Below are 12,526 nucleotides of genomic sequence, written 5' to 3'. Positions count from 1 at the left end.
GTTCCGTGACCAAATTACACACCCGAGCAAACGTGGAAGATACAAACGACCGTGAAGCACCGGAATCAAACAAAGTACAAGCATAAAACTCATACAAACGGACTCTTCCTAAACCAAACACATCAACCCATGAAATCCAAAAAGCAAAGAATAAACCACATACACCAAGAATTAAATCCAACTTAAAATTAAATTAAACCATACCTGTAATTACTCCAGCATCATGGGTCGCTGGTGCCTCATCATCCACCTCTCCGGGTGTGACAGCATAAACCCGGGCTTGCACTGCCTGCCTCGGGTTGGTTCTTCCACCGTGTCTACCTCCACGGCTTCCTTGAACTCTGACGGAGCAATCCCGAGCGATATGTCCCACTTGGCCGCATCGGTAACACTGGGGTCCGCTACTCATCCGACACTCGCCCTCATGAGCTCTATTACAAGCTCCACAAATAGGCACCCGTCCTCCCATACGAACACCTGAGGACATTTGAGGTTGAGTTCCGGTCTGCTGAACAAACTTCTGGGGCGAACCCGAGCTGCTTCCTTCACCAGAAAAACTCCGCCTCTTATGCCCTGGAGGGGAGCCCACACTCAGATTATTTTCCCGCTCCACAAGGGTGGCCACATCCACTAATTCCTGAAAAGTGGATATCCGATGGCTGACCACCATACGGCGTATGTCAAGACGTAGCCCCTCCTGGAAACGATCTGCTCGCATCTCCTCAGTGGCGACAAGGTGAGGAGCAAATCGCTCAAGTTCTATGAACCTCCGGGCGTATTGTTCCACTGTCGCGCCCCCTTGTACCAGATTGGAGAACTCTCTTGCCTTTTGCTTCCTTACCGATGCGGGAAAGAAGCGGTCGTTGAACTCCTTCTTGAAACGCTGCCAGGTCACCGCAGCGAAAGATCCCAGTTCAGATTCCAACAACACCCTCTTGGTATCCCACCAATCAGAAGCGGTATCTTGCAAGAGATAGCTGGCGTAGAGTACTTGCTGTGCCTCAGTGCATCCACACACCTCAAAGGTTTTCTCCAGATCTTTGATCCATCTTCCAGCCTGAAGTGGATCCTCATTTCCAGTGAAGTGTGGAGTCCTATGCGCCAGGAAGCGCTCATAGGTGCATCCGGCTTGCACCATGCTACTGGACCCTCCTGGATACATCCAAGGCCCTCCCTGATATGGCCAAGGACCTCCTGGTTGTGGCCAAAACCCTCATTGTTGTGGACAAGGCTCTCCTGACGGTGGACAAGGCCCTCCTGATGGTGGCCAGGGACCCCCTTGTTGTGGCCAAGGTCCTTGTTGTGGCCAAGGCCCTGTCTGTTGAGACCTCGCACTCTGCTGCATAAATTCCGTCATCTGCCGTATTGCTTCGGCTATGGAGTCATCCCGGGAGGTATTGTCTCGTGGTTCCTGGGTAGATTTCCTTGGTCTCCCCATTTTCCTGCCACAACACCACTCTTGACCCTCCTTTAAGAAAACAAATAAAACCATCATAAAACCAACAAAAACAAAACCAACACCACACAGCAAGAAACAAAAGAAACCAGCTTACAAAAACATAACTAAATAAATACAAACAAACAAACAAGCTCAAACAAATAAAACAAATAAAATAACTGTACTTAACATAATTTTTTTTTTAAAACACAACTTTAAAAAGCATTCTGGTACTGCCTACGGGACATGTGGTTTTACCCAGAGCCAAACTGCTCTGATACCACCTGTGACGCCCCCAAATCCCCACGCCCGAACACGGGGAAATCGAGACGTCTGGATGGTGACAACCCGGGTCGCCATCCCATCGACGGGTGCCAAGTGTGTGCAAAAGCAACAAATGTGCACGGAAGAACACGCAGCGGATAACGAAAGTCATAACTAAGTACCAGAATTTTTCTTAACGTAATACAAGCTGTTTAAAACGTACATAAATAAAATATTACAAAAACACAAATATAGTTTTAAACCAAACATAAAGCATAGCATCAGCAACCCGGCGGAGTCGCATCCTCGGGCTCAGCCTCCTCCTCTTCGTCCTCCAACTCTGCACCAAAAGCTACGGAACCAAAAATGGTACCGCAGGTAAGTAAAACCCAAACACTACCAGATAAAAACATATAGAACTCAAAAAAAATGCATGCAGTATGCCCGATGCACAAAACCCAAAAACATAATTTTCCACACACACCAAAAACCCATTTGGCCCAAAAACACATCCTTTCCGAAAAACACGCCAAAAGTCACATTTGGCCTTTATCCGACTCAAACCATTATCCATATTAACCGTATGCACCATGACCTCCCCTAGGGGTCATCTGCACACCCTGGCTCCAATGCCACACCGCAGAGTACCACCACGCATGTGACACCTAACGAGCGATGCCCAGTTCCGTGCCCCGCACGTTCGTAGCCAAGCATCCTCTAGCCCTCACCAGCGAAGGGCCACGGAGTCGGTGCGTAGAGCGATGCCCGGTTCCGCGCCCGGCGCGTTCGTAGCCAAGCAACCCCTAGCCCCCGCTCCCGTCGTCTAGCGACAACTCAGGGGACATCACTCAGTTTATTCCACTCCCGAGTGGCCAGAGGAGCTCCACCGGGATAATACCCCATCCCGGCTTGGGGTTGTGATACACACGCACCCGTAAGACCACTTACGCCAATACACAGGCTTTTCACACTTAAACAAAAACACACGTGCATGCACCATGTAATGCCATAACAATGCACAAAAATAACCAACCAACATAAAACAATAAAACAGGCAACTCCGTCCTCCATCCATCCGACCCCCGAACTCCTCGGACTCAGTCCGGAATCAACCAACCAGCAGATTAATTAATTGAAAGAGCAGTATATATTTAAATCTGAAAATAGGGTTTGGAAAATACTTACAGCGCTATATGGCAATTTTAGAAAACACGAGGCGTTGCAAACGGCGGCGAAAAAGCAACGTCACAGTGAAAATTCACTGTGGCCGTGGGTTGTGAAAAACCCACTTTTGAACGGGGACAAACTAGGGCTTGGGATTGATAGGGAATGGTCTAGGGATGGTTGTGAAGCTATTGGAAGTGGTGGTTGGCCGTGGGTGGCGGCGGAATCGCCGGAAAGAGGCCGGATTTCCCAAAAAGGAAAGCTAGCTCGTGAGAGCTGTTCCGGTGGTCGTTGGAGGTCGGAAATAGGTGGGTTAGGACGGCAAGGGACCGGTGATGAAGTGGTGAAGAAATGGTGGCCGGAGGTGGAGCGACGGCGGCGGATCGGAGCCAAAGCTGTGCGGGCTTTGAGGAGGATTTCCGGCCAAACGGCCGGCTGGTTGGGGGTGAGATTCGGTGGGGAGGTGCGCCGGAGGGAGACGAAGAGGATGGGACCAGCGGTGAGCCACACGGTGGCCGGACGGCGGCGGTTCGAGCTGCTGAAGGTTTCGGCGTGAGAGAGAGAGAGAAGAGAGAGAGAGACCGGGGGGGCTCGAGCGGGAAAGAAAGAAAAAAAGAAAAGAAAGAAAAAAGAAAAAGAAAGGAAAAAGGAAGAAGGGAAAAGAGAAAAAGGAAAAAGAAAAGGAAAAAGGGAAAGAGATGTAGGGAAAAGACGAGGTCTAATCCTCAGTCCGGGAAAAACAACATTAAACCGCTGCGAAGATATTAAAAACTACAAAACAACTAAAAGAAATAAAACACAACATCAATTAAATTAAAAACAATTTTAAAACGCAATTAAATTAAAATAATTAACTAAAATATTAATTAAAATAAAAACAACTATTTCAGCGAAAATACACTCAAAAGCGGGTCATCACAAAAGACTAAACCACCTAAGGGAAAAGATGAGAGAACTAGCACAAACAAACCCAAGGTAGAATTCCAACCTTCAAGGAATAAAGATATTAAATGTTTTAATTGTTTGGGTTCAGGGTACATCGCATCTCAATGTCCAAATAAGTAGGTAATGATTACGCCTGGTAATGGAGAGATGATGACTGAGAGTGAGGGTGATAGTAATGAGATGCCCGAGTTGGTTGATGCTAGTGATGATGATGGAGTGGAATACTCCGGAACAGGTTAGTCTCTTATTGCCAGCATACTCTCAATACACAAATTAAGGTAGAAGATACGAAGCAGCAAAGAGAGAACATATTTCATACTAGATGTTATATAAGCATCAAGGTTTATATTATGATTATTGATGGGAGAAGTTGCACCAATGTAGCTAGTATCACCCTAGTTGAGAAGTTGAGCTTACCTTTATTGAAACACCCTAGACCTTACAAGCTACAGTAGTTGAATGAATGCGAGGAGGTCAAGGTCAATAGGTAGGTTTTGGTGGCTTTTACCATTGTGAGGTATAGTGATGAGGTGTTTTGTGATATCGTATCTATGCATACTGGCTATATTTTGTTGATGAGCCGTGGTAGTATGATAGGGGGTGATTCATAATAGGTTCAGGAACATGTATAGGTTTGTAAAGAATGGCAAAACAATCAGGCTTGCTCCTTTAACCCCAAAACAGGTCCATGAGAACTAACTGAAGCTGAAAAATGAGATTGACTAAAAAAGAAAGAGTGAAAGCAAGCTTGAGTGAGATTGAGCAAAAAAGAAAGAGTGAAAGTGAGCTTGAGTAAAAAAGAAAGGGTGAGGCCAAAACACAAGAGAGAAAAATGAGAGAAAAGAAAAATGAGAGTGATGCTGAAACCTCAAAAAAATGAGAGAGTGCAAAAGAAACTAGAGAGGTGGCTGAGAGGAAAGAAAAGAGAGTGAAGCCATGAGACAAAAAAGAAAGAGAGCTTGTAGATAGAAAAGGAAAGACAAAAGTGAGTTTTTATGCTAAGGCGAGTTTTAATACTAACGAACTTGACAAATCTTTACCTAGTGTTGTTGTCTCTTTGTTGCAGGGATATGAGGTTGTGTTTCTAGCCATGTGTTTAGTGGGTTGCCACCTATTAGAGGAATAGAGTATCAAATTGACTTTGTGACAACATTGGAGACTTGGTAACGTTACATTTGGCCAAAAGCAATTGTATACATAGTGAACATGATTCATTGAAGCACTTGAAGGGACAAGATAAGTTGAATAGAAGGCATGCCAAGTTGGTGGAATTCATTGAGACCTTTCCTCACATGATCAAATACAAACAAGGTAAGGAAAATATTATGGTATATGTATTCTTAAGAAGGTATGCCCTTGTCTTTATTTTAAATGCAAAGTTATTGAGATTTGAATATATTAAGAAATTGTATGCTAATGATGATGACTTTGTTGGTGTGTATGGAGCTGTGAGAAGGCATCCTTTAGTAAGTTCTATAGATTATATGGGTACTTGTTTAGAGAGAATATACTTTGTGTGCTTAATAGTTCTATACGTGAGTTGTTTGTGTGTGAAGTACATGGAGGTGGTTTGTTAGGTCATTCTGGTGTAAGGAAGATTTTAGACGTGTGGCATGAACATTTTTGGAAGTATTGTTTGCCATTAACTGAGTTTGCATATAATCGGAGTGTTCATTCTACTGCTTCCTATTTTGCCTTTGAAATTGCCTATGGCTTTAATCCACTTACTCATTTTGATTTGAAATTGTTTATGTAAGTCATTGTTCAAATTGTCTATAAGAATGAAAAGTTAACTTCCCAAGCCAATAAAAGGCGAAGGCGTGTCATCTTTGAATCAGGAGATTGAGTTTGGGTTTACATGCGTAAAGAAAGATGGACCTTTCCAAATTCTTGAGAAAGTTAATGATAATGCCTATAAAATAGATTTTCTAGGTGAGTATAATATTTCTGCTACTTTCAATATTTCTAAACTTTCTCATTTTGATGCAAGTGAAGATTCGAGGTCGAATCATTTTGAGGAGAGGGGGAATGATGGGCATCAAAGTGGACCGAGTCTTAAAGATCATTTACAAGTTTCAAATGGGTCAATTATAAGGTCAAGAGCTAAGAAGATTAAGGAAGCAATGCAAAGATTGGTGCAATCCACTTGAGTAAAACTAGCAAGACCCCAACATTCAAAATGGGCTTGAAAGAATGAGAACCAATTTTGATCCATGTGATACAAGCAATGGAAGAGGGGAACATGACTTAAGGTTACTTATTTGGGCCTATTGTTATGTTTATGTACTTGAAGGCTTTGGACTGTTTAATTTATTGGAAAGACTTATTTTATTAGTTTAGAATATTTGGGCTTGATGATGTTTTGGCCCACATATGTTTTATTTTTATAAACTAGGGTTTTAAGGGAATATTATCTTATGCATCATTAAGGGGGGCGCCAGCCATAGGGGAATTTGGGGAATGTTAATTTCAGCCTAGGGTTTTAAATTTTAATTGGGGATTGGGTATTTAAATTTCTTGTAGCCGCACGTTGCAAGGGTTAGACTATTGATGAATATTTTCATAGTGAATTGAGTTTATCTCATCTTGTTCTTAAATGAACTTTTGAACTTATCAAATGTACAAACTTTTATAGCATTCATCCTTTAATCTAGATTTTTGAAACAAGATTTCAATGGGTCTAGATTATTCAGATCTAGGTTCTTGAAACAGGATTTCAATGGGTCTAGATCTCCTTGACTTGATTATTGGTTTTCTTGGTTTGGTTTTTAAATTGATTGTGGGTTCAAGGGATTTCAATCCCATGAGTTCATATCACCAATGGAACTAGGGCACATGCCCAATCTAATTCTTTGGACGCCATATCTCATCCAATGGAACCTACTCACTTGATGAATTTAGACTGAATTGAGGGAATAGAGGTGAGAAGGAGTTTAGGGTTTGAGCCTTACAGGCCTACCCTAGAGGATTACCACCTTTTCACCATGTGTCATGCATCAAAAGAGACTTGTTTGTAAGAAGAGATATTGTGGCACTTGTTACTAGCAGAGAAGGGCTTCTAGAAGGGAAATTATGAGGCTATGGGAAGTGGTGCTAGGGAAGATGAAGGGACAAAAGGCATGGCTACCATAGAGAGAGGGTTTTAGTTTCTTTAGGAGGTTTCCATGTGTCTTGCATGCAAGGTAGAAGATGAAGAGAATGCATTGGGAATGGGCGAAATCTACAAAGGAGATGGAGAGCCACACACCTTAGGGTTCTAGAAGAATCTTGGTGCAAAGCTCATGAGGTGGACATCACTAGGAAATGGTGCATGCCACCCACATTGCCCAATCACAATTTCTCTAAGACTTTGGAAGATGAAAGATCATCTTGGGAGTTGAAGGGGTTTTAGCAGCCACCTACACACACACACACACACACACACACACACACACACACACACACACACACACACACACACACATACACACACACTCTTCACTTGCCACTTGGCAAGCATACACACGGGTAGAGCTTCAAGAATGATCTAAGGTTTGGAGATTACCCTTTTGCTAGTAGATACAATAAACCTAGACACTTGAAGAATGGCTTAAGAGGAATTAGGGTTTTGGTTTGGGTAGCCCACACGCTGTGATGACCCGTTTTTACGTGTATTTTTACTGAAGGGTTGTTTTTAATTTAATTAATATATTGGTTCTTTTATTTTAAATTATTGTATTTTAAATTGGTTTTTAATTTATTTGATGTTGTGTTTAATTTATTTTAGTCGTTTTATGGTTTTTAATATCGTTTTCGGCGGATCGATTTTTGGTTTCCGGAGTGAGGATTGGACCTTATTTCTTCTCTTTTCTCTTTTTCTTTTTCCCTGTTCTTTTTTCTTTTCCTTCTTTTCTTTCCTTTCTTTCTTTTTCTTCTTCTTTTTCCCCGGTTCCTCTCTCCCTGCGAGCTGCTCTCTTCTCCCTTTCCTTTCCGTCGTCGCCCCTTTGACCGCCCGGTTCTTCGCCGTCCGGTCGCTGTGTAGTGCACCACCTCCACCATTCTCTTCCTCCCACCAGAGATCATCCCCACCAATTTTCAGGGCCATCCGACCAGCCGTTAGCCGCTACGCATAGCTGGAAGTCATGGCACCAGCCCTATTTTTTTCCCCTGTCGCTGGTTGCTTCGCAGCCCAGAACCGTCGCTCACCGGCAGCGTGGCCTACACCACCCACCCATTTTTCTTTCTCTCTCACCGGTGAACATCCCCACCAAGTTTCACCTCCATCCGAGCCACCGTTAGCCACCACGAGCTCCTCCAAGCCACACGGTTTTTCATCGTTTCCGGCGCCATCGCACCACCTCCGGCCACCATCTCTTCACAGCTTCTTCCTCTATCTCTTGCCGTCCTAACCCATCCAATTTCAGTCTCGATCCATTGCCGGAGCAGCTCCCACGAGCTCAACTCCGTTTAGCCCCTTTTTGGTCTTCCACAGCTGTTTGCACTGCCACCCACGGCCAAAACTCACTCCCATTAGTTTCATAAACATCTCAAGACCCTTCCCTATCAATTTCGTGCCTTGGTTTGTCCCCGTTCGAAAGTGGGTAATTTATTACCCACGACCATAGTGTAAATTACACTGTTAAGTTGCTTTTCCTCTGCCGTTTGCAACGCCGCGAGCTTTTGAAAAATATCGTATAGCGCTGTAAGTATTTTTTAAACTCTACTTTTAGATTTAAATATATTTTGCTCTTACAATAAATATTTGCTATTGGTTGGTTGATTCCGGACTGAGTCCGAGGGGTTCGGAGGTCGGATGGATTAAGGACGGAGTTGCTTGGTTTGTTAATTTGTGATTGGTTGGTTGGTTTGTGCCTTGATGATTGCATTGTATAGTGCAAGCATGTTCATGTTTAAAAAAGGAAAAATCGAGTTTTCGTGTAATTGCATGCATGTATATGTGTTTGTAAAATAAAAGCTGGGCTTGTAAGCGAGAAATGATCTATGGTATATGTGAACAGTTGGACTGGCTAGTTTGAGTCAGAGGCACGTGTAGGGATGGTGGTAAGCAGGGACGGTGGTAGAATCCCGCCTGTGATTCCCGCCTACGGTGCACGCGTAGGGATGGTAAGCAGGGACGGTGGTAGAATCCTGCTTGTGATTCCCACCTACGGTGCTAGCGTAGGGTCGGTGGTGAGCAGGAATGGTGGTAGAGTCCCGCATGTGATTCTCGCCTACAGTGGTCTGACGGTCTGGTTTTTGGGCTATTATCGGGGATAATGGCGAGGTTATGTTTAAAGAATATGTTTTGGGCCAAATGAGACTTTTAGCGTGAGTTGGTGAGGAATACGTTTTTGGGGCCAAATGGGATTTTGGCGTGCGTAGAAAAAATGTGATTTTATGGGATGTGAGCATTTGCATTCTTTCATGCATATTGTGGAGTTTATTATGTTTTTATCTAGTGGTGTTTGAATTTTACTTACCTGCGTCACCATTTTTGGTACCATAGATTTTGGTGCAGGGATCGAAGAGGAGGAGGAGGCTAAGCCTGAGGATGCAGCTCCATCGGAGTTCTGAGTTGAAGTTAATATCTTGTTGTTGCTTTGAATAATATTTGTATCTTGTAATATTTTAATATATAAGTTTTGAACAGCTTTGTATTAAATAAGAAAAATTCTGGTACTTAGTTATGACTTTTGTTATCCGCTGTGTGTTTCTTCGTGCACATTTGTTGCTTATACACACACTTGGCACTCGTCGATAGGGTGGTGACCTGTGATGTCATCATTCGGACGTCTCGATTTTCCCGTGTCCGTGCGTGGAGATTTGGGGGCGTCACACATGCCACTTGTCTAAAAGTTGGCTTTTGGTTCCTAACACAATCTAATAATGGGTAAAGGGGAAGAGACACACATGGTAGTGATGCCATTGGCATCCATGCACCAAGTTTCAAATTTTTTAGAGGGAAATCACGCCTATAAGAAAGGGGAGTGAAAAATCAAAAGTCTTTTTGGCATTTTTGAAAAAAAGCTTAGATATTTTCAGGTCACTCACTTTCTCTCCACTCTTTACTATTTTCTCTTTACCCAAACAACATTCACGCCACCCTCCATATACTCAAACATTATTCTAAGTGCTTGCAAGTTAGAGTCATCATCCACCAAGGGAAGCCACGATGTAAGGAAAATCAAACACTTCTTTTCTTATTTCTCACACACGGCCAAGAGAGGGAATGTTTTAGCTTCCACAAGTTCTTCATGAATAAATGATCAAGACACACACACAACAAAGAGAAGAGAAATGCTTTCAGTTTTGATAAAGAGTTTCCACACAAGCACACACACACGCACACACACACACACAAATACTTAGGTTTTTCTTCTCCAAAGAATGAAAATCCAAACTATCTTTTGGTTAAGTTTTGAGGATGAATACTTTTGAGAGGAAGGAAGGTTGTGGCCTAAAGCATTCATTTGAAAACTAGGGTTATTCTATATTTTACAGCTTGCTTATTTTATTAGATGTTGGATTTTTGTAAGTAGACCTCTAGCTTACTCTCGGATATTTTATGTATAAGTTATGTAAACTTGTTATTTGTTTGCATGTTTGTGTTTAAAGTGATGATATTTCACCATGTGTTATATTTGGTTCTTTAAGTGTTTGATTGCCATGTTATTTCATTGGTTGTTGTTACATGATTGACCCCATCAAAAGGAGTTGTGATTCCATATCTAGTGTTTGGATTCACATATTTTGATGTGCATATTGATATTTGATGTCTAACTGAACCTATTAGAGGTTTAAGTTCATGAAATGCTTGCTTTCTCACATGTATATTTACATGCATGATTCAGCTATATGTATTTTATTAGTGATGTTTAACCGAATGCATTAGAAAACTCCAAGTTTATGAAAGGATTGAATAATCATGCATTTTAAATGAGGACATGTTTCGGCCATGCATATATGTGTGATGTATCATCAAATGTATGTTTGAAGTTCTAAGTGCATAAAATGAATATCCATGTATATTAGGGTTCGAATGTTTTAGCCATGCATAGTAAATTTGAAAATATAAGTGCTTTGTTCCTTATTTGTTGTTCAAATGTCTTTGAATTATTGAATAAGAACACAGTTTCATAGTCCGTGTCATCTGCATTGGGTTTGTGAAATTGTCTAAAAAGAAAAAAAGTTGTTTAAAATTTGTCACAACCTAAATGCTAGGACAAGAGAATGTCCTAGTAAAACTCCTCTGTCCACTCAAGAGTGATTAGAATAGAGTGGTAACCCATGGGTCAACGAAGTATAGTCGATGAGCCTCGAATGCTTAATAGAAGGAAAGGATATTGAAGTGGGGTTGCACTTAAAACTAGTGGTTGCTGTGCGATGAAGACAAAAATGTGAACTACCATACTAAGTAAGATTAAGAATAAGTCATAGTCATCTTGATCAAAGTGGGTCAATGGGTGATGCGGTAACTAGTGGGGAACACACGGTACATAGTGGAGTAGTGAGGTATCCAATCATATGTTTAAAGTCAAGAATAAAGCCTTGAGCTCCAAGACATGCTATGCTATGCTATGTTTAATGTTCAAGAAAGAAAAGATAAAAGATGTTTTTTCTAAAAAGTCGTAAAAGTTCTATGTCACATGTCCCATTTTCAAAAGTCAAAGTGCATAAGTAAAAATTCATGTCCATGCATTCATATGGCTTGCTCTTGTATGCTTATGTATTGTACATTATTTATTTACTTACTGAGATTTCTTGAAATCTTACTGTGGTAATTTCTACTACCATTCCCCACATAAAATGGTAAATATTGTAATAGGTATGCAAGGCTCTTAGGATTATAGATGGGATTAATGAGCCAGTGGAGGACAAGTTCACAATAAAGGCCCGTTACCACTTTACTGTAGACATGCTAAAGGTTACTGTGCGGTGACTCAAGGAAATTTGTGAGACCCTCAATGAGTCAAATGATGGGACTTTACTTCTTGATCCCTAGAAGGATTTGCAATTTAAGAATGATATGGATTTCGTGACAGGGTATCTCAAGCAAGCCTGATATTCCTTCATTGAAGTGAAAAAGGTTGCTACAAAGTTAAGGCTATTGGAGCTAGACCCTCGATGGACAAAGGGAGTCTTTTAAGTTTAACTAAGATGGTACCCTAGTATTGGTACACATGACTTTATAAAAGGAAGAATTTTTTTTGCTGACTTAAAAGTGATGGTCCCGTGTTTTGGGAGTCTCTTTTGAAACAATTATGCTCTTTGAAAGATTTTATGAAATTTGATCTTTTAGGATATTGTGCTTTAGTACCATGATATTTATTTTACCATTTAACCTAAGTAGAATTTTCGCTACGATTTACTGTATACTGCTAGATTAATAGGTCCATTGCATCTTAACTTTCATGTACGAAGAGTATGTAACCTTGTGTTACATGTCCCAACGCTTCAATCATCGTCCAATCCCAAACGGGGGCTGGGGGCATCACAAAGCGTTGGTATAAGAGCAATTACGTCTCTAGGTAAACCACAAGTTGTCCTAGGAATACATGGTACCTGATGCTAGTATTGGAATCTAGTAGTTATAGGCTTGAATCAATGTTGTAAATTTTGCTCCATACTGGTTGGTATGGCTGGAATTTTCCGTTTCAGTGTAGTGTCCCTTCACTATACCATCCTGTTCCATTTCACTCCAAATTTCAGCTATTCTGGTGTACTTAGATGACATTT

The sequence above is a fragment of the Carya illinoinensis genome, chromosome 9, assembly GCF_018687715.1.
Source record: "Carya illinoinensis cultivar Pawnee chromosome 9, C.illinoinensisPawnee_v1, whole genome shotgun sequence".
Lineage (NCBI taxonomy): Eukaryota > Viridiplantae > Streptophyta > Magnoliopsida > Fagales > Juglandaceae > Carya > Carya illinoinensis.
Note: the sequence above shows the minus strand (reverse complement) of the source record.